At 41.3% G+C, this 23,479-nt stretch overlaps 1 long non-coding RNA gene across 1 annotated transcript in view; it reads left to right on the plus strand.

Moving 5' to 3' along the window:
- Positions 1–9,442, plus strand: part of LOC144370407 (uncharacterized) — a 39,929-nt gene extending 30,487 nt beyond the window's left edge. The window contains exons 3-4 of the long non-coding RNA XR_013430384.1: positions 8,133–8,262; positions 8,867–9,442. This is a non-coding gene — a long non-coding RNA (uncharacterized LOC144370407). The remainder of the gene's footprint in view (positions 1–8,132; positions 8,263–8,866) is intronic.
- Positions 9,443–23,479: the final 14,037 nt, after the last annotated feature.

Consider the following 23,479-nt stretch of genomic DNA (forward strand, 5'->3'; position numbering starts at 1 on the left):
TAAAGAAGGATGGGGTTGGGCTGGGGTTGTGGCTCAGTGGTAGTGTGCTTGCCTTGCATGCATGGAGTGCTCGCTGGGTTTGATCCTCAGTACCACATAAATAAATAAAATAAAGGTATTGTGTTCATCTATAACCTAAAACTGAAAAAAAAGGATAGGGTTTAAAAATCTTTTTCAAGGCAATTCTATCCTTAAGATTTCCAAGATCAAGGAAGAAGCTTTTCTTGAAGTTCTTGAAGACAGGAAGGAAACCTTCCCCTTCAAGTTTTTTTTTCTCCTTCCCTTTCCCTTATCTTCAAAGTTTGAGAACTCTTTTTTTCCCTCTGCTTGATGGAAGGGGAATCCTTCAGTTCTGCAGTATCTCTGACATGTACTCTGTTTTCTGGTTAGGTTTTTCTGAAGAAGACGTACCACCTGAACCTCAAACATTCAGTGGTAGAGTGCTTGTCTATGATGTATAAGGCCCTCAGTTTGAACCCCAGCCCTGTCAAAAAGAAAAAGAAAAGAAAACTCTGTAATTTCAAATGAGCCCTTACTGAAATTGTTTTAAGTTAAAAATGAATTTATTGGCTCATATGAGTGAAATCATATGGCAGGATGGCACCAGCTGCTGTACTCCACACTTTCAGGTTCAAGCCCAGGGAAAGGAAAAATATCTTTTCTGAGCAGCTGCATAAATTCTGTAATCTATGCTTTACTTTTTAATTCTCTCTTTTAGTAATCAATTTCATTTTTTGAATAAATTGTGTATTCTCAGATTTTAAAAACAAAGCAGTTTTAAAAAGATATAAGGTAAACAGTTTTTCTTCTAGCTTGTCCCTTTTGAATACTTTTTGTTCTGAATTTTATCTTTCTGATGATGAAATCTGGGCTTATGCTTTCTTTTTATTTGCACTTGCCTAGTTTATACAGGCATTTTTCAGCCATTTTTTATTTTAAATCTTTCTGAGTTACTTTATTGTGAGGTATGTTCCTGTTTGTAGCACAAGAATTTTTTATGTAATCCATTTCAAGGTTAATATTTATTTATTTATTGGCCATTGGGGATTGAACCCTGAGGCCCTCTATCACTGAGCCATGCCTCCAGCCATTTATCTGTTTATCTATCTATCTATGTATCTATCTGCCTATTTATTTATTGAGACACAGTCTCATTAAGTTGCAGAGACTTGCCTTCAAACTTAGGATCCTCTTGCTTCAGCCTGCAAAGTTGGTGGGATTACAGTGTGCACCACCATGCCTGGCTACTAATTTTCTCTTAGTAATGGGTGTAGCCCATTTCTTCTATTACTGTATCAGATATATTTGATATTAATTTGTCCATATTATTTTGTATATGTTTTATTTTTGTATCTTTTAAAGAATTTTTCACTTTATGGTTGCTGATGTTATGGGGTTATTCTGGTATTTTTGTTCTAGTACTTATTATAATTTCACATAATGCCATTAGTCTTATAATAAAGTGGTCATAGTTCTGTACTGTGAGCACTTATAAACTTAATGAATTTCATACTAATTCTAGTATAGAGATATTACAACCATGTTACAGTGTGTGTCTCTTAATCAAGAAGTCTGTTTCATTCTGCCTTCAGAGGAGAGAGCAAATTACTCAGCCAGGAAGCTTGGAACTCAGTCAGGATTATCATTATCAATAAGTGGGCTGTCAGAAGAGGCCTTGTGAATTTTTCCAGAGTAGACTGTGAGCCTTTAATAAGTCTCTTTTTATCTATAAATATTAGTTTCTAAAGTCATCACAAATCATAAAATGTGTCAACTGATATTTGTTCACAGTTGAACCTTGGCTAGGCATCTCTGAAGCTGGTCTGTTTTTTGATACTGAAAAATCACCAATTTTATGTCCATTTTGAAATTAAAATATATTATAGATCTGAAGTTCTCTTGTAGTGTGGGCTCCATACTTATTGAGAGTTTTATCACCATTTAAATTTTTAAAACAATATATTTGGCAACAGAGGCATGTTACATATAAAAAGGATTCAGTTCTGTTGGCATATCCTACTTAATAACCGAGACCCCTTTCCTGATCTTATCCTGATATCTGGGCCCAGGGAGGAGCCTACCTTCTTTCAGTCTTCTGTCCACTCTGGACAGAAGTAGCCTCTGTGGAGGATGGTAGAGGAAAAGCGGTTTTAGACTTTTTAGACCAAGTCAATTATACAACTATAGATGAATTCCTTAATTTTTATTTGGTGGAAGGTGTTTACTGCCCACCTTTCATAGAACAGTTGAAACAGACTATCACTGGGGTATGTTCTTTAGAGAGTTCCATTTTCATTTTTCACTATAGTCCTATGATGGCTGTCAGGTAGGCTAGTATATCAGTCTGCAGTTTATGTGTTAATCATGCAGGAAACCTGTTAAAAATGAAATTGTTCCCTTCCCTCTAACTTTCTGCTGAATTTGGGGTGTGGAATCTGTGCCTTTGATGTGTACTTCAGTCGTGTGACTCTGATATAGGCCTGCCACAGACTATACAGTTTGAGGAAATTAAGAGTTGACAATTCTGTGAGACAGTTTTATCACTGTTTAATCTTTCAAAAACAATACATTTGGTAACAGTCAGGAGTGTTACATGTGAAAATGATAAAGTAGAGATTTTACTAAAACACAGTTTTACAAAATTCTGGTATTTCTTATGTGCAGAATTTCTAATAGATTTTTTGTTCTAAGGAGAAGGGCATTAGAATTTGCCATTTCTTTAATTAAGAAGTCTGGGAAAATACAAATAGGAGATTTTATAACTTTAACTATTTTGTGAACAAAATATTTGCATGAGGATGTTTAATATACAGATTATGAAACAATGATTTTAACATTCTTGTAAATGTTTCTACGAAAGCCTCAAGAATAACTGACAAGTTCAATTTATCAAATTTAATGGGTTTCTAAATCCTTATCTGCTTATCAAACAGAATCTTAATTAGAACAGTAATTGAGTAACCAGCTGCCTCTTGTGTTCACTCTAGGAACTTTTATGAAAACATTGTGGAGCTCATGTAAGGTCATTCATTGTTTTTTGAGTTGCTAAATAATAACTTTGTTGTAGACTTCTAAAAATCCAGGTATTAAGGAAATCTGTAGGAAGATAAACATTGATAGGAGCTTTGCAGTAGTTAATCTGATACTCTCTTCTTAGTGGGTTAAGATAGGGAAAACAACAACAACAACAACAAAAACCCTTCTTCAGTACCACAGATGGGAGAAAATCCCCCCTCTTAGGTTCTTCCTCCATGAGCATAAGCCTGCTTAAACTGTAGGAGAATTGGGAAAGCCCTCAGAACTGGGTGCTATCGGTTTCGATATTATTAATCTGTATCTCTTTGTGACTTTGGACATTGTACTTAATCTCTTAAAGCTCAGTTTACTCATTTTTAAAATTGAACTGCTGCTGCCTGCCTCAAGGGAAGAAGGATTGTGGAACTTGTACTCATTTATTCATTTAGTTGTTCAGTGTAATACTACAAAGATTGAGTACCTCTTCTGTACTAGGTACTGTTTCAGGCATTGGTACAGCAAAAATAAAACTGCTAAAAGACCCTGTGCTCGTGAATTCTAGTGATGAATGCCATTTTACATTAGGTGATTGAGATAGATGTCACTGAGAAGGTAACTTGAAGACCTGAGGAGGATGAGGATGTCATGTGGTTATCTAGGAAAGAACATTTTGGGCAGAAGGAAAGTAGATGCAAAGTCCCTGAGGTAAGGCCTTAGCTGTGAGTGTTATTAGAGCAGAAGGAATGAAGGTGAGTTTAGAAATATATGAGGTTAGAGAAAGTGATTGGGCCAGATCAACATCTAATGTTTAAACCACTACCACTACTACCACCACCACTAGTACTACTACTGCTATTACTACTACTACTACTACTACTACTACTACTACTACTACTACTACTACTTTTTACTTAGCCCTATTAAAAAAGCAGGTCTTCTGAGGGCAGGGGGTTTTATGTGATAGAGAATTCTGAATATGCAACTTGGAAATTCTTTTCCTATTCATAGTGGAGAATGCGGAGCTACTGAAGGAATCAGAGAAGAAAAGTACAGCTCTCAGAGGAACCTTATACAGGGGCTTGAGGGGTAGACTAAATGTTACTATTTTGTTATTCATTATGAGTCCAAAGAGTAATTGGTAGAAATGACTGTGAATGTTTACAAAGCATTATATGGACTATTTTTGGAATCATGTTGATTAATGAAAAATGCTAATTGTTTGCACCACACTTATTTTTCAACTGCTTCCTATTTTTCCCCTAATTGTGGAAAATTCCTCAGTGCATTTTATTTAGGAATTTTTTCTTCATGACTTATTTTTGCTTCAAAGATTGATTCTTAATTAAAAAATAATTTGTTTAAATGGAACATTTTTTATTATTTTATTTTGTGTCTAATTTCTTTTACATTCCCTGACACTTATCTCTGTATTTTTTGGAATAATTTTTATTTATATATATTAAACATGTAGAAAAATGCACAAGTCACACAGGCATAGTGCAGTAAATTTTTAAAAAGTGAATACACCTCTGTACACAGCATCCAGATCAAGAAATAGAGCATTGTGAATACCCCAGAAGCCTCCTTTGTGCCCTCCCTGACATTTTTTTTTAGAACCAGGGGTTGAACCCAGGTTGCTTAACCACTGAGCTGCATCTCCAGCCCTTTTAAAGATATTTTATTTGAAAACAGGGTCTTGCTAAGTTGCTTAGGCCTTGCTAAGTTGCTGAGGCCGACTTTGAACTCATGATCATCCTGCCTTAACCTCTCCAGCTGCTAGAATAACAGGAGTGTGCCACCTCGCTTGGACTTTGTGGCCCCTTTCTGTCACTGCTGTCCCTCAAAAACTCTACATATAAATTAATTTTTCCTGTTTTGATTTTTATATAAATAAAATTATATGGCATACACTATCTTCTGGCTTCTTATGTTTTTGAAATTAAAAAGTTATTCTCATTGCTGCCTGAATGTCCCAAGGAAAACAGGGCAGAGGCTGGGAGGGTCAACCACTCAAGAAATGCTTCCTACTCAGGCCAGAGAGAAGAAAGCGGCTCAGTTGGGACGCGGGTCTGGACCCCCACTTGCTACCTGGAGCTCAGTTCCACAGGGAAAACCCTTCACATGGATCTGTGACTCAGGACCTGGGGAGCTGGGGCTGGAGGGCGCACTGGAGCCCTAAGTCAATGTTTCCAGAGCAAACACCACCACCAGAAGTGGCAAGGTCACTGACACACCACATGGCTCTCCCCAGCTAGGGCCAGGTCCCTTTAGGAACATTGTTATCATTCCTGGATCCGCCATCCCGGCCCTGGCGCTCTGATACTCCTCAATTGGTCCATTCAAACAGAGCCCCATTTTGCATATTATTCTTAATAAATATTCATAGTTCAAGCCATAATGGCCCTTTCAAGGCTCCTGCTTTGAATGCATGTTAACAACAGAGTGTCTTTGTATACTTACATGTAAAAATACACTGACCACCCTGTGGATATGCAGCATATATATTTATAAATAGTTATCACTGAGTCATGGCTGACATTTTCAAAATGCTGTATTTGAACTAGACCTCGTTTTTTTCTGTCTCCCAAGCTGAGAGGCCAGAAGAGGTTAATTAATCCAATTTTGCCTAATAATGTGTGGCGTAATGATCTATTATAGTTAATTGCAACCATTTGAGTTTATGAAAAGCTAAGCCCATGATGAAACTATGAAGAAAAAAATAATTGCAATTACACTAGGGGAAAACACCACACCGCTGGGTGTGAGTTAATTGTTGCCCAAACTCCCATTATAAACAAACAAAGTGTGTGGGGACAAATGATTCTACTGTGAAAACAACATGAAAATGGTTCATATAAATAAAAAGTCCAGGGATCAGAAGTAAATTTCTCCCAATTGATTTGATGCTACTTCCCCTTTCTTATTTTATTTTATTTTATTTTATTTATTTATTTTTTTTTTTTGGTTACAAGGATTGAACCCAGGAGTTAACCACTGTGCCACATCCTTGGCCTCTTTTTTTTAATAATATTTTTTTATTCGTAGAATCCCACTGGTTATACAGTTATATAGAGAGAGTAATAATGTTTACTGATTCATTCTATTATCTTTCCTACCCCTATACCCCTTCCCCTCCCTTCATTCCCCTCTACCTAATCTAAAGTAATTCTATTCTTCCCTAGCTCCCTGCCCCATTGTGAATCAGCATCTGTATATCAGAGAAAACATTCAGCCTTTGGTTTTTTGGGATTGGCTTATTTCACTGAGCATGATATTCTCCAGCTCCATTCATTTACCAGAAAATACCAGAATTTCATTCTTCTTTAAGGCTGAGTAATATTCCATTGTATATACCACATTTTTTTTATCCATTCATCTGTTGAAGGGCACCTAGGTTGGTTCCATAGTTTAGCTATTGTGAGTTGAACTGCGATAAACATTGATGTGGCTGCATCACTGTAATATGATGATTTTAAGTCCTTTGAGTATAAACTGAGAGGTGAGATAGCTGGGTCAAATGGTGATTCCATTCCAAGTTTTTTGAGAAATCTCCATACTGCTTTCTGTTTTGATTTTCGTTTCTCTAATTGCTAAAGAGGTTGAACATTTTTCCATGTATTTGTTGATCAATTGTATTTCTTCTTCTGTGAAGTGTCTGTTCAGTTCTTAGCCCATTTATTGATTGAGTTATTTGTATTATTATTATTATTATTATTATTATTATTAAGTTTTTTGAGTTCTTTACATATCCTGGAGATTAATGCTCTATCTCAGGTACATGTAGTAAAGATTTTCTCCCATTCTGTAGACTCTCTCTTCATGTTACTTTTTTATATTCTATTTAGAGACAGGGTCTTACTAAGATGATTAGGGCCTTGCTAAGTTGCTGAGACTGGTTTTGAACTTGTGATCCTTCTGCCTCAGCCTCCTGAGCCACTGGGATACTTCTCCTTTCTTGACACTTAAATAGGGCACTGTATTGCAGGTATATTCATGTCCAAGGTTATCTAGTGGTTAAGTTTGTGGCTAGGGCTGACACCCTGAGAAGTTTCATTCAGTCCATATCATGGCTCAGACACAAGCTTCTGCCTGAAGTACCTGGCATGATTTTTTTCTGCACTGTGAAACTATCTCTACTGGTGGAAAAGCTTACCAGGCTTTGCAACTATTGGCTTCTATTGACCAATCAAGTACATGCCTGACTCTTAGGACAACAGCATATACCCACCTCCAGGCTGGATCCCATCTCCAGGCTGGACTGCTCACAGTATCTGCCCTGCACGCCACAGCTATGGGTGTTTTTTTACATCCCAACCCTTACTCTGCTGTGCTTGTGATCCTTCCCCCACTCCAGCAGAGTAGGGGCTTCCTTAGGACTGTGACAGTCATTTTTTTCCTCTATACCCTGGCAATAGTAGTTGCCCAGCCCCTTAATAAAGTTTTAAATGAATAAACAAAAGAAAGAATGAATGAATGAGTACATTTTCCTTCCTTACAGGCCTAAGTCAGCACAAATCACTTGTTCTTTTCCCCAAAAGTGTCCTTTGTTTCTTCTCCCTGAGGGGACTGTTTCATGGGTTTCTTGAATCCTTCCCAGGCACACAGTAGTGTAACCACAAGATCAGCTACCTAATTTGTAGGGCCCACTGAAAAATGAAAATGCAAGCCTCCTACTTTTAATTATTATTCTAATAATTTTGAAGCTTAAAAATTCTTTAAAATTCACAAACTTAAATTATTGGGACTGGGGTTGTGGCTCAGCGGTACAGCACACACCTACTGTGCTTGAGGCACTGGATTTGAACCTCAGCACCACATATAAAAATAAAAAATAAAAGTATTGTATCCACCTACAACTAAAAAATGTTTTAAAAAATATTAAATTATTAAGAAGTATTAAGAATTTCAAAACAGAGCTGCATTAATCCTTTCTAAGAGCCAGGCCATGAGTCTGGCCCATGGTCCATGGTTGCAGGTCCATGAAGTCTGCTGTGTCTAGCCACCTATTTGAAATTACCCTGCATGCCATGCCCTTTTATCTGGTAACTGCAACTTTTATTTGAGGACCCAACTATGTATGTAGCTTGCTTGGGACTAACATCACCTCACTATTCCAGGTGTGGATGTGTGATCTGACCTGGCCAATGAGAGAACTGCATCCTCCTGGCCATGATTGGTTTAAGGATGGGCATGTGACTCAAGCATAACCAATGAGAATATGCCTCAGAATTTTGCTTCAAAAAGGAGGTACTTTTTCCTTGTGCTGTTAACTTGGTCATCAGTTGGGAAACCCTGCCTGGGAAAAAACTGATACTAAAAAAGCAGGGCTGAAATGATGAGATGAGATTCCTGCCAACATCTGATTGAGCTGATCTTCTATTTGTTTCTGTTCTTTCTTTCATTCCTCTTCTTGTTCTTTTAAAATATGAACCAATAAATTTCCTACTTGGCCTAAGCCAGCTTATGTTGGTTTCACTCACTTGAAACTGAGAGAGACCTGACTAATGGGTTGGAGCTTAATAAATGCCTTTCAGTTTGAATGATATACTGCAAGGACTTGAAGGAGTCCATTGTTTAGTTCTAGTTCTGTCACCGTTCTCTGCTTGGTTTCTTCGGACTGGAATATCAAGGCAGGAAATAGAATAGCCCAAAAGCTGTGACTGGGTTATTAAAATGAGAATTTAATAGTATGTTAAGGATTATTTCTTATCCATGCTCATTTTTTATGTGTGTAGAGGGAGGCAGAAGGGGAAGGCCTTTCTGCTTTGGGGATTTGAAAACAGTTTTTAACATTAAATGTGTCTACTTTTTATAATATGAAAGGATCATTATTAAGTTTATTTTTTCATAGAATTTGAAGAGAATCAACTCAGACCATCTTGCCTTTCCAGACCGAGCACTGGTTCCAAATAGCTAACTCTGACCAGCCATGCCAACCCTTCCTGTGAGGACAAGTTTAGGGGTACACAGCAGTCCAGGTGAGCCCCATTCTTTCTCACCCCAGGACTCAGCCTGCTGCTCCTCCCTCTCTGCTCAGCGTCTACCATCTGCAGGCCATTTGGGGGCTTACTGACTTGGGCTTACCCACAGCCCTGCCTGCATCCTTTCACCATAGTTTCATTTGGACTCTTGAGCCAAGGTCTCAGTTTGCTGATTCCACTGCCAACAGCAAACATTATCTATCTTCTGGATATGCTGGCAAGGAAACCATTTTTTTGTTTTGTTTTGTTTTACCCTTCGGGGCCCGCCAAAATCAGAGGCCAGTTAATCTTCCTGGTGATCTCATCTGAGTATGCTTCTCATCTGCCCAGAATGGAGCCTAATCTGTGCTTGGCTGCAATGCTGTGAAAGCCCCACCTCATTCATCTGCCCCTGAAGGTGACCTGATAGCCATTGCTGAGGATGGTGCTGGGTTGTCCTCTTTCCCCCTGAGTTTCCTGTTCTGTCTGCTCCCACAGATCCTTCACTGAATCCTTTTTGCCTTTTTGAAGCTTGATAATTCCATGGATTCCACCTGTCCTATGCCCTCTCATGGCTCTCAGGTAGAACCTTCCAGTACCTCTCCCCAGCACCAGTCCTGCCATCTTCCTGGATAAGCTGAATATTTTTTTTGTCTCAGCCAGTATCCTAACCTCAAATTTGTTTACCTCCTCAACTTCAGTGACCTCCTCTCTCCACCACTTCAGCTGTGACTATGTCTTATGCGTTCTCAAAACTCAGAACTGAAATGTTAAGCTCCAAACCACACCCTCTCTTTTTCTTTTCTTTCTTCTTTTGGTATAGGGGATTCAACCCAGGACATTTATACCACTGAGTTATATCCCTAGCTCCTTTTATTTATTTATTTTTTCTAGGCAGGGTTTTGCTAAATTTCTGAGACTACCCTTGAACTTGTGATCATCCTGCCTCAGTCTCCTGAGTCTCTGGGATTGTAGGTGTGTGCCATTGTGCCTGGCCTCAAATCCCATTTCCTAACTTCAATTCCCTTCAGTTCCTTGGTTTCCGGCAATAATACTGTAAGACATTTAGCATTTTTGTTTATAAAGACCCATGGACAATGGACAAATCCATTTTCCCTGAATTCACACATTCAGAGCCAGGAGTGTAGCTTAGTGACAGAGCACTTGCCTAGCAAGTGTGAGGCCCTGGATTTCATTCCCAAGACAAACCAAAAAAACAAAAACAACAACAACAAAATCATATTCAGCAAATATCTATTGACTCCACACGTGTGCCCAGCAGTGCCTGGCACCGCACATAAACCTTCACTGTATTGGGAGGAGGTTGCAGTGACCTATTGCTGTGTAATGAACCTCTCCAAAACTTAGTGTCTTTAAATAATAAGAATTTATTAAGCTTCAAAAATCTCTTCCAGAATTGGGTCAGGACCAGGTTAGGCAACTCTTCTGCTGAACTGTGTCATTGGCATCATTGGGGTCATTCACTCATCTACAGGCAGTAAATAGCTGGTGTGGGCTGATGGTCCATCACTCATGTCTCTTTTATATGCTCCTAAACATGTCCTCTCTGACTCCATGGAAAGCCTGCAATTTCTTACAACATGGCGGTCTTAAGGTAGTCAGACTCGTTACATGGTAGCTAGTTTCCAAGAGTAAAATCGAAAGTGAACAGCCCAGGTAAAAGTTAGACCCAGCATCCTTTCTGCCTCATTCTGTCATTCAGAGAAAGTAATAAGAAATAGTAAGTCCAGTCCAGATTCAGCGGAAGAAGAAATAAGCCTCGCTTCTTGACAAGTAGAGTAACGTAAATGTACAGTGAGAGGAGAAAGTAAGGGTGCCCATTTTGAAGATTATCTCCTAAAGAGGAGAGAGACATTAAATATACAAAAACGGGAAAATACTAGGTAATAAGAGCTGCTCGGAGAATTGAAACAGGATGACTTGACAGAAAATGACCTATAGATTGAGGGAGTTGTCAGGGAAAATCTCTCTGAGAAAATGATATTTAAATATCCTAAAAGGCAAGAAATGTCCAGCTGTGTAAGGTCTAGGCAGGAGGAAGATCTAGTAAAAGCTCTAGAAGGGGGATGAGCTGAGCATGTTTAAGAACTAGAAATGAGTGTATGTTAGGGGTTTAGACAAAGACAGAGCAGGAGGGTTAGGAAGAGGGTAGACAGGCAGGAGGGGCCATATCAAGTGAACTAGGGGAAGAAGATTGGACCATACTCCCAGCCCAGCTCATGAAAGCCACTGAAGGGTTTCAAGCAGACAAGGGACACAGTACAACTTACATTATTAAAAGGTCCCTCTGGCTGCCTCATAGACAACAGGCTGTGAAGAAAAGTATGGAAATAGCAAGACCTGTCAGGGGGCGGCAGCAGGAGCCCAGGACAGAGGACATGGTGGCTTGCTCTGGGTGCTGGCTGCCAGGAGGAGGAAAAGCAGAGATAAATTTGGGAAATGGACCAGCAGGCAGTCCTGAGGATTGAGCCTGTTTTGTCTTGGTTCAGTCTCCTTCATGCCTGGACGATCAAAACTCCTGCACATTCCTCACCCAAACTCAGACCTCAGAGCTAGTGCCCCTCCTTAAACTGGCATTTTAGAGTTTTCTAGATAATTTTAAATTCATTGTCTTTGCATATCAGGGAGCCCTTCATGACAGGCTCTGCCTTCCCATGTGTTAGATCTCTTTCCTGTCCTTGTCCCCCATCTGCCCTTTGCTCCAGCCATGCCTAATTTTTCTGTTCCCTGATCCCATCAGCCTGTGCCTGGCATGGGCTGTTTCTTCTACCTAGAATCCTTCTTCTCCCTCATTCCATTATTTCACATACCCAACTTCTATTACTCCTTTAAAATATAACAGTGTCAGCTCTTCCACTAAGCCTTGTTTATTTAGATGGTTATGCAGCACGGCAGCATAGATATCCAAGTCCTTGTTTGTCTTTTCCAGTTAACTGGGTAGGGACAGTCACTGCAACCTGGTGGAGTGTTCCAGAAGCTGACACTAGCATGTTTGCCATAGTTTGCTCTTGGAGTCTGAAAATGTACATTACAAGATCAAATCATAGCAGAAAGAGATATTTGTAGATCCTGTTATAAGGTCCTCTGTTCTTTTCAGCTGATACTGGGAGGCTACCCTCACCACCTTAGAGGCCTGCAAGTCTTCAGGGGAGAACTTATGTAAGTTCCCCATTGCTCAAGCTTCTCCAGGAAGCATCTGCCCTCTGTACTTGGGACAATCAACATCACTGCTGGTAACAGTATTTACTCCTGGCAGAAGGAGGACTCTAATCGCCATTTTCCCCTAGGAATGGTTTCTGGGAAAATCTGAAATGCTTACTGCTGGCAACACAAAGTTTAATGTGATACTTTAGGTCACAGGCTCTAAAATCCAGAGCCAGAGCTGGTCATTGCCTCTGATCTTCAGATTCTCATAGCCATTTGCCCAATGGTCTTCCCTACCTGGATGTCCACCAAACTTGGCAGATCTAAAATTGCACTCATCACCTCTCTTGCCCTCACATACCCCTGACTGGCAGTTCACCAGTGAGCAATGAGAGGATGAATCATTGGTGGATATTTTTTGGGTTACTCTCCTCTTCATTTCTATTGCCAGAATTCTGGTCCAAGTCCTTGGTTTCTCTGGTCTACATAGCCACATTGTCCCCTCCACCAACCTTCTACCCTCCTCTGCTTTCCAGGGGATTTGTCAATATGCTAATCTAACCTTGGCCTTTCCCCCTGTCTGAAATATGTTAATTCCCACCACTGGTTACCAAACTGCATGCGGATCACGTAGAGAGCTTCTTAAAAGTACAGATTTCTTGTACTTTATTCTTTTTCATGGAATAAAGTGTTGCCCAATTCTAGAATAAAAAAAAAATAAAATCAATAGAGATTATTGTTTTTTAAATGCAGATTCTGCTGGTTTTGGTAGCACATGCCTCTAGTCCCAGCTAGTCGGAAGGCTGAGGCAGAAGGATTGCTTGAGCCCAGGAGTTTGAGGCCAGCCTGGGTAACACAGTAAGAACCTGTCTTTTAAAAAGAAAAAATATTGTTTTAAAAAATGCAGATTTCTGAATCCCTTTCCATATCCAATAAATCTGATATTCTGCTGGGTGGGGACCAACAGAAGCATGCCTTTAATTGGTGCCCAAGGATTCTGATAGAGCCTGGACATGCACCCGGAGAATAGCTGTGATCCACAGGATAAAGTTAAACTTTGTGGTTCACTCTCCCTGCCCTTCTCATGTGTCCCTTGTCCCCTGTCAGGCAAGGTCCTCCTCATCTTCCCTGCCTCCTCTACTCTTTCCCCACACACCTTGCTCTCTAAGGTACATCTCATTTTCCCCTTTGCTCTTTTTGCCTGGTGTCAGGAATGTCCTCCTGATTGACCCCCTGTATGGGGCAACTCTTAGCTATATCTTTTATAGCTGATGCAAGGTATCAGCATTACCTAGGAGCTTGTTTCGAATGCAGAATCACAGGCCCTTCCCCAGCCCTGCTGAAGCAGGCCGTCAGTGCTTCCTGTGCACATCAGCAAATAAGAAGCACAGACCTACAACGTGGTTCAAAAGCCACTCCTCCAGGAAGCCATTCCAGACACACTCATCAAGTAATCATTCTTCCAAACCAATACCAGGAATTGTGACCACCGTAATTGCAACATCTCAAAAGTTAGGACTTTCATAGTTCAGTTCCAGAGAACTGTCAGGTTTAAAGTGGCCCAAGGGATATTTTATCCCTAGGCAGCCCCCAAGTCAAGAAAATATCCTCTCTCCTTCCTGTGGTCCCATGCCTGTCTCCTACCCACTCTCTGCTGGTGCTCAGCCCACAGGAGGTGCGTCATCTAGCTGGGTCCCCCTGCCTACTCTGGTTCTCTTTCAGCTCTCTCAGCCTTTCTTCTGAGAAAACAGCCAGAATGGCCTAGTCTTTTTCTGCTGGCAGGAGGAGTGAGGTCAGCAGCACCTTATAGTTTCAGTGGGTTCTGAGCCCCTCCCTGTCTTGGTAGAAATATTTCCAGGGAAAGTTCTGGATTCCTTTTCTAAGATGTAGGGCATCTATACCAAAAAAAAAAAAAAAGCCTCAGTGGATAAGAGAGAGAAGCCCTAGGTCAGCTGTCTACCAGCTGCTCTGAGTCTCAGCCAGGGCTCTGGGCAAGAAAAAGCTCAATGCTCTTGGCATCTACCTAAGCATGGAGACTGGAGATCACCAGTCTGGGGCAGGCTGGGTGTCTGGCGCATGTGGAAGTTCTCATTGAAGTGTTCCCTGGAGCCATTAACTCCTTCAGGGGGACACTGGTCATCTAAGGAGCTCCCAGCTGAGTCCTGGGTTGCTTTAGCAGAAGAGTGAGGAACCGAGGCTGTGGGCCCTGGCGTGACTGTGCTCACCTAGGACATTTATGGTATATTTATTTATTTTTTAGGCTGAATGGAGGCGAGAGGGTTCTATTATTGGGTATGAGGTGAGAACTCTTTGTCATAATCTAGATTTTGATAGTGGAATATTTCCCTTCCTCATTTAAAAAATATGACTGTTTATGACATATAGGGGCCATGTATCACATGTGCTATGCAATAGTATTAGATGTTTGACTTTTTATTTTTTAAAAGCATTTCTAAAGATTAAACTCAGGGCCTCCTGCTCGCTGGGTGAGTGCTCTACTACTGAGCTATATTCCAGCCCCTAGAAACTTGACTTACGTTGTCCTAGTGAACATATCTTTTTCAGAGTTGAAAATGAGACCCAGAAGCTCATGTAGCTTTTAGAACCTGAAGTAGAACCTTGCACTTCTGATTGCCACCTCCCCACCCCTTCCTCTGTAGGCCTTCCAGAAGCATACCATGGAAACTTATTCCAGAGGATCTGCTATGGCCCAGTGAATTGGGGACCATCCAATGAATCATACCCTTCTTTGTTTCAGGATGCCATAAGAGGAAATCACAGAAGGAACAGCTCTTCTGAGTTTGTTTCTTCTTTGGGCAAAGAGGTGCAGTGAAGAATGTTGTCAAGTAGGAAATCAACCCAAGCTTCCACACCCTTCTGAAGAGTCCCATTGCATATGAAAATGTTTAAAGCTTTATAGTAAAGAAATCTGTTTTATTCCTTCTAACCCAGTGCTTCCCAAACTTATTTTTTCTTGGCATTCTTATCAACTTCCCACAGGCACTGTGAGAAAAGCTGGGTCCCATCAGGCTGATTGTCCTCCATCAAATGTCTAGAGAATTTTTTATCGTAGGCCCAGAGTCAGACATTACTCTTAGAAAACACTGGGAACAAAGAGAATGATTCAATAATTTGAAGAAAAATAAAGGCAAGAGTTTTTGTTCTTTTGCAGGCTTTTTTTCTCTTTGGCTATTCTAAATGAATAGGTTGAAGAATTGGTTTTAGTTGAATTTCTTCCCGTTAATCTTTTCCAGCACTCCAGTGCCACCAGGGAGGGTGGAAATGACTGCTTTTAATAGTGATTAGAGAGGGCCCCATGGTTAGGTCAAATCAGGACTTCACTTCCTCCCCTTCTGTGTGTGCATTAGCGAAGCCTGTAAGAATGCTTCTCCATGGCCACTGATCCCAGCCAGGAGCCTGCCAGGAGCCTGGACAGCTGGCAGCCGCTCTTACCAGAGCTCTACCACCAACCTCCCCCTCTTCCTTCATCCTCTTGTCTCCCTACCCTCTTACTTCTCTGTGATTCTACCCTGGTTAGAAATTTCTTATTGGTTTAATGGTTTACAGAAAGAAGGCCTTGAAGTTCTGCTCAATTGGTATTTGAATGCAGATGGAAACACACTGTAGCTCTTTACTTAGAACAGTGCATGCACTCTCCTCCTATAGTCCTCAGAACTAAGAAGGGGGAGGGGTTTGGGCAACAGGAAGGACAGGCTTAGCCCTCAAGGTAACCAAGGTGCAGGTTGATTTCTCATCCATACCCACTTGCTCCCCCTCCTGTCCATCCTTGGTCCTCACTCTCTTCTGTGGGCTCACGTCTGTCCCACTCTGATGCAGTTTTAAGAGATAGGGCCATAGGAGGAAGGACTGGTAGATTTGTGCAACCTTCGCAGGCTGCAACTTGAACCTCTGGGCTACTATCTGCTGGGTAAGATTGGACTTGTGAGATATGACTTGCTAGGGCAACAGAGAGATGCTCAGCTCCCTCTGCCTGCTTCACAGGACACAAAAACAATGTGACCAAGAAGGACAGTTTGCAGAATCAATGGCAGGACACCAGCTGAGAGGCAGCTCTGAGATGGGCTTCTGGAGCTTCCCTCACTTCCTCCAGCCCACAGTGTGTGTCTTCCTTCCCTGTGACTTCAACACCTGCCTAGTTCAACCTTCCCTCTCTCAGGATTCATACCTCCTGACCTCCTCACCTCCCACTTCTTCCTCCTTATTTCCAAAACAATGTCTCACATCCATCTGTCTCTCTTCTGTGGCCTCTGCCAGAGTTTGAGTCTCTATTTTTCCCCTGCCATCAGTAGTCATGTCTCTCCTTCTTCTCTTTGGTGGCTTCCCTGAACTAAAAGTCTTTTCAGTGACCCATTTTCTGGCCCCTGCCCCATCTCAGACCCTGTCTCTGCTCACTGTAAGAGGCTTGCTTCCTGTCAGTTCTGAGCAGGGCTGGCCCGAGGAGCCTGAGACAGTGCAGTCACCTGGGACCCAGCTCCTGGAAGGAGCCATGTGCCTGGGTGTAATGCACTGTTGTCACCATCTTGAATCTGTGTTCTTTAAGTGAAGTTAGATGGGAAAATGGGACATGCCATCTGTACTGGACTGGGAACCTCACCAAGTCTGTATTCCCACCTCCTGCCATCCCCTTCCTCCCTGGCCAGGTACATTGGCAGAGGGAAGCCCACATTCTGCCATTGTCCTTTACCCCTGAAAGGGGCTTGGGTTGGGTGACAAGGAAGGCTGGAGTGAGGCGTGTTGGGGTGGCATCTCTGTATAGGCACAGCAGAGTCTTCTCTGCCTACTAGGGAGCCCCTGGTGCCTTTGGCAGGGTCTTTCATCCTGTCTGGCCCAATGCAGATACTAAGCACGTCCCAGGACAGAGGTCATAATCTTGTGGGGTTTCCCATCTGCCATGGGTAGGGGTAATGAGCCCCTGGTGTGGAAACTGATTCTCCCACCCCAGCCAGGGTCACATTTTCATTTGTTTATTAAATGGACTTATCAAAATTTACAGCCAGTACTTTTTCTAACAGTTTTGGGGCCTCCGTCCAGATGCTCTTCCCCTGGCTGTCTTTCCCATCTTTAGGGCCATGCACAGCCCACCTCCTCAGATAGTTCTACCCTCCTGCTCTTATCCAAGGCAGCCCCAACCTGTTTCTGTGTTTTCTTCATATTGTGCATCATAATTTGTAATAATGCATTTGTTTTGTTGCTTGTATTGTATTCTGCACAAATATTAAGCTCCAGGAGGGCAGGTTGCTACCTGTCTTGTTCAGTTAGATCCATGTCACTTATCAGTCTTCAGTACAGTGTTTGTCATGTAGTATATGCTCAACAAATATTTGTTGAATTAATAAATAAATTTATTTCAAATACTGCATGGAGAATAAATAACAAACACATCCTGTATGCTTAAATTAATAACATTTTATGGAAGATTTTTTAAAAGAAAATATTGGGGACAATTATACACAAATAATAATACAAATCCTCTAGCCGGATACAATGGCACATGCCTATAATCTCAGCAATTTAAGAGGCTGAGGCAGGAGAATCACAAGTTCAAAGCCAGTCTGACAACTCAGCAAGACCCTATCTCAAAAAATAAAAAAAAAATACAAAAAGGGCTGTGAATGTAGCTCAGTAGTAAAGCACCACTGGGTTGAACTCCAGTACTAGAAAAAAAAAATTCTGCAAATATTATTTTTTAAGTTGCCCTTTTTCTCTCCAAAACAAATCTGCAAGGATCTTTTCATATTGGTCTAATAGATCAATTCATCATTTTTAATTGTTAAATAGTTTTCCACAGTGTGCTGTAGCAACACATTTGAGTTGTTTCCTACTGTTGAACAACTACGTTATTTAATATTTTGCTGCTGCAAGCAATGCCTCCCCATGCATAAGTTTAAGAATTTCTCAAAGGTAGATTGCAGAACAAATAATTGCTTGGTTCGCACAGTTTGCATAGTGTTTTTTGGGGAGTGGATGTGGGTGGGAGGGGTACTGGTAATGGAATCCAGGGGTGCTTAACCACTGAGCCACATCCCAGCTCTTTTAAAAATATCTTATTTAGAGACAGGTTCTCACTAAGTTGCTCAGGGACTCACTAAGTTACTGAGACTGGCTTTGAACTCGTAATCCTCCTGGCCTCAGCCTCCCAAGCCACTGGGATTACAAGTGTGTGCCGCCATGACTGGCTGGGTTTGCACATTTTAAAAAATAGAATAGATATATGCTTTTGAACCATTGCATCTCCTTGGAACCCCTGAAAGGCAAGGTCAGCAAGGTGTGTGTGGATCTGAGTTGACAGATGGACTGACCCTGTCACTGTTGCTGTGTTGCTTCTTTGGCCTTCTCATTTCCCTTGGTTAATATATTGAAAGTTCTAGCAATGACTCGTCTCAAATGTTTTCCCCTTCTATGTTTCTACTCAGTAACTTTCTCTTCTTCATGGGAGTAGGATGGAATTGGACCAGGAAGGACTTGAAAAAGGTATAAGAGCTGAGAGTGGTGGTGTACACTTATAATCCCAGCTACCTGGAAGGTTGAGGCAGGAGGATCACAAGTTTGAGGCCAGCCCCACCAACTTAATAAAGGCCTTGAGCAACTTAGCGAGACCCTGTCTCAAAATAAAAATTAAATGGGCTGGGAATGTTGTTCAGTGGTTAAGCATTCCTGGCATACACACACACACACACACACACACACACACACACACACACACACAAGTATAAGAAATTATTTGTTTAAAAATAGCAAAGGGGGCTGGGGATGTGGCTCAAGCGGTAGCGCGCTCACCTGGCATGCATGTGGCCCAGGTTCGATCTTCAGCACCACATACAAACAAAGATGTTGTGTCTGCCGAAAACTAAAAAATAAATATTAAAATTCTCTCTCTCTCTCTTTTGAAAAAAACAGCAAAGGGGCTTGGGTTGTGGCTTAGCAGTAGAGCGCTCGCCTCGAATGTGCAGGATCCTGGGTTTGATCCTCAGCACCACATTAAAAAGAATAACTAAATAAGTGAGACAAAGGTATTGTGTCCAACTACAACTAAAAAATTAAATATTTCTAAAAAAATATCCAGAGTATATAAAGAACTCAAAAATTAAACAACAAGAAAACAAATAACCCAATCAACAAATAGACCAAGGACCTGAACAGACACTTCTCAGAGGAGGACATACAATCAATCAAGTACATGAAAAAATGCTCACCATCTCTAGCAGTCAGAGAAATGCAAATTAAAACCACCCTACGATACCATCTCACTCCAGTAAGAATGGCAGCCATTATGAAGTCAAACAACAATACGTGCTGTCGAGGATGTGGGAAAAAGGGTACACTTGTACATTGCTGGTGGGACTGCAAATTGGTGTGGCCAATTTGGAAAGCAGTATGGAGATTCCTCGGAAAGCTGGGAATGGAACCACCATTTGACCCAGCTATTCCCCTTCTCAGACTATTCCCCAAAGACCTTAAAAGAGCGTACTATAGGGATACAGCTACATTGATGTTCATAGCAGCACAATTCACAATAGCTAGACTGTGGAACCAACCTAGATGTCCTTCAATAGATGAATGGATAAAAAAAATGTGGCATTTATACACAATGAATTATTATTCAGCACTCAAAAATGACAAAATCATGGCATTTGCAGGGAAATGGATGGCATTAGAGCAGATTATGCTGAGTGAAGCTAGCCAATCCCTAAAAAACAAATGCCAAATGTCTTCTTTGATATAAGAAGGGCAACTAAGAACAGAGCAGGGAGGAAGAGCATGAGAAGAAGACCACCATTAAACAGGAACAAAAGGTGGGAGGGAAAGAGAGAGAGAAGGGAAATTGCATGGAAATGGAAGGAGACCCTCATTGTTATACAAAATTACATATAAGAGGAAGTGAGGGGAAAGGGAATAAAAACAAGAGAGAAATGAATTACAGTAGATGGGGTAGAAAGAGAAGATGGGAGGGTAGGGTAGGGGAGGGGGGATAGTAGAAGATAGGAAATGCAGCAGAATACAACAGACACTAGTATGGCAGTATATAAAAACGTGGATGTGTAATCGATGTGATTCTGAAATCTGTATATGGGATAAAAATGGGAGTTCATAACCCACTTGAATCAAATGTATGAAATATGATATGTCAAGAGCTTTGTAATGTTTTGAATAACTAAGAATAAAAAATAGCAAAGAAATACTGCTTGGAGTTTTCTTTATATTTATTTATTCTAATCAGTTATACATAATAGTAGAAAGCTCTTTGATTCATTGTACAATATAAAGAATTTTTCACTTCTCTGGTGTGCATGAAGTAGAGTTACACCATTCATGCAATTATATATGCACCTAGGATAATGATGTCCATCTCATTCCACCATCTTTGATTTTTATTTATTATTATTATTATTTTCTGGGGATTGAACTCAGGGGTGATATACCCCTAAGCTATGCCCCTAGCCCTTTAAATTTTTTATTTTGAGACAGAGTATTGCAAAGTTTCCCAGGTTGGCCTCATAAGTTATGATCCTTCTGCCTCAGTCTCCTGAATAGCTAGGACTATAGGCACCCATGCATCACTTCCAGCTTTGATCTTTATTTACTGAAAAATCTGATTCTAGCTCCTGTTGTTGAAATGGACAACAGGAAGGCTTGGAGCCACCCTAGAGTCTATCATGCACTATCTCAATAAGTATTTAAGGAGCATGTTCCAGGCATGTGAGGTTAATCAGAACTCGGATTAATCAGAACATCACTGGTCCTAATGGAGAGGTGGGGTCCTGGGAGCTCCCTGCTGTGAAAATCGATGACTATGTAGTTGGTACAATGGACTAAATCATGTTCTCTCAAAATTCGAATGTTGAATCCCTAACTTCCAATGAAGGCTTTGGGAGGTGTTTAGGTTTAGATGAGGTTATGAGGGTGGGATCTGATCTGATGACATTAGTGCTTTTATGAGAAGAGACACTAGTGTGCACTTGTGTGCACTCTCTCTGTTTCTCTTTCATCTATCATGAGAAGACTTGGAGAAAAACAGCCAGAAAGAGAAATTTTACCAGGACAAAATCAGTTGGCATCTTGACCTTAGACTCCCTAGCTTCCAGACTGGATGGAAAGCTTAGGGAATTGGAACACTTCCCAACCTCCAGAACCACCTGGACTATGGTAATTTTTTATGGCATCACAAACAGACTAAGGCAGTTAGAACCTGGAAAGTGCCATGGGAGGTATATGGGACTTTGGGGCAGTGACTAGTAACCAAAACTGGTACAGAAATATTTCAATATTTTAACCATTGACACTAATCTACTGTGATGTATCAACACTGTTCATAGAGTTCAAATTTTAATAAGAGACAGATAACATACAAAATAAAATAAAGAATGTGTCGAGAGCTGTTTTCTGGTATGGAAAAGAATAAAGTAGATGACAGGATTAGAAAGTGTCCTAGGGAAGCTGAATATTTATGTTGCAGGAAGAAAGAAAGAGAAAGGCATGGTGTCCATCCTCAAGGGGCACTTGCCAGAAGCTGCATATACTGCTTACACTGAAAGCCTCTTGCTAGAGAGAAGATGGGAAACACAGTTACATTGGGAAGCATCCACCACTGAGGATGGAGAGAACTACTGCAGAGCAACAGACATGAACTGTGATTGGATTGTGAGGTGGAAAGAAAGATAATTTTTCAGGATCTGTCAGAATACAGCTCTCTTTTGCCTCTCACATTTGTGGATGTCTTGCAAACTGAGGTACTTGCTGCCTGGACTATCTTTCTAAGAATGTTTGTATAGCAAATAGTCTTAGAAAACAGAGGTAATGTCTCCCTCTGGAGCAAAGTGCAGGCAGCTTAGTGTCCAGTGTCATAAAGATGGTGTCTCCCACAGAACAGCTCAGGAGACTTACCGCCCATTAGGAATCTAATTTCCCAAGCTCAGGGCTCTCTCCAGTGTGACCCCTGTGTGGGCAAGTGTCACCTGGCCTTCTTTGCAGTAACCTGTGGGGATTGTTGCTAAAGAAAAGGGCATGGGAATATATGTTTATTTAAATATTCTCAGATGACCAGGGAAAAATGGGACCTTTAGAATGGAGAGAGCTGGCAGATATCCACCTTAACAAAGTGATCAAAGTCAGCACTTCCCTATAATTTCACCTTTATAAAAACAAAAAATTAGGGAAAATGGAAGGAAATTCTGGGACCCTGTGGAGGATGGATTGGAGGGAAGATGGAGCCTGCTTTGGACCACTGGGTTAGGGTCTCTGTCTCCTGATAACCTTCTGCATCACTCACCACAGTTGCTCCCTGCAACAGCACCTCCTCTGTCCCCACTGTAGTTGGTCTTCCCTGGGCAGCCTGGCACATGGACTAGCTTCTTGGGACCCCCCCAGCATTCCAGCTGGCATCTAGAGAGAAAAGATGTGTCAGCCCAGCCGTGGCACTGGCTTGCAATTCAAGTGACTGGGGAAAGCTGAGGCAGGAGAATTGCAAGTCTGAGGCCAGCCTCAGCCACTTAGTGAGGCCTTCAGCAACTTGGAGAGACCCTGTCTCAAAATGATAAATAAATAAATAAAAAGGGCTAGGGATATGGCTCAGTGGCAAAGCACCCTTGGTTCAATCTCTTATAAGAAAAGAGGGTGGGGAAGGAAAGAGGTGTCTAACCTCTGCTTCCTTTTGAAAAATCCTGGGGAATGGCTCTAAATAGCTCAGCTGAGATCATGTGTCTACTCTTGAGTAAGAAAAGGGCAGAGAGAGAAGAGGTGTGCTTACACACAGCATTGAAATAAACAAAAAGAAATAGCATAGGCCTCAGGAGGTAAGGAGTGATTTGACCGCATGAAACTAAAGATACAGGTGGTGCACACCTGTAATCCCAGTGACTCAGGAGGCTGAGGCAGGACTATTGCAAGTTCAAAGCCAGCTTCAGCAACTTAGAGAGGCCCTAAGGACTTAGTAAGACCTGGTCTCAAAATAAAACATTAAAAAAGGTTGAGGATGTGGCTTAGTGGTTAAGAGACCCTGGTATCAAAAAAGAAAGAAAAGATACAAGGAGGGAGAATCACACACAGGAATATGAGGAGGAGAGAAGTAGAGGATTCCAACTAGAGTGACTATAATGTACATGGTGAAGCCATTAACTGAAAGAGAACATAAGAAGACAAAACAGTTTGGATGCTGTTTTGAACTTGATTAACTTAGAAACTTAGGGGCATCAAGGGAGAGAAAAGACACAGATTGTTGGAAATACAATTCTGTAGCTCAGAAGTATTGGTAGTACCAACTGGTGGACCAAGATGTGAGAGTACTAGCTTCCTCCGCAGAATGTGGTAGGATGCCACCAGGT

The sequence above is a fragment of the Ictidomys tridecemlineatus genome, chromosome 14 (assembly GCF_052094955.1).
Source record: "Ictidomys tridecemlineatus isolate mIctTri1 chromosome 14, mIctTri1.hap1, whole genome shotgun sequence".
Classification (NCBI taxonomy): Eukaryota; Metazoa; Chordata; class Mammalia; order Rodentia; family Sciuridae; genus Ictidomys; species Ictidomys tridecemlineatus.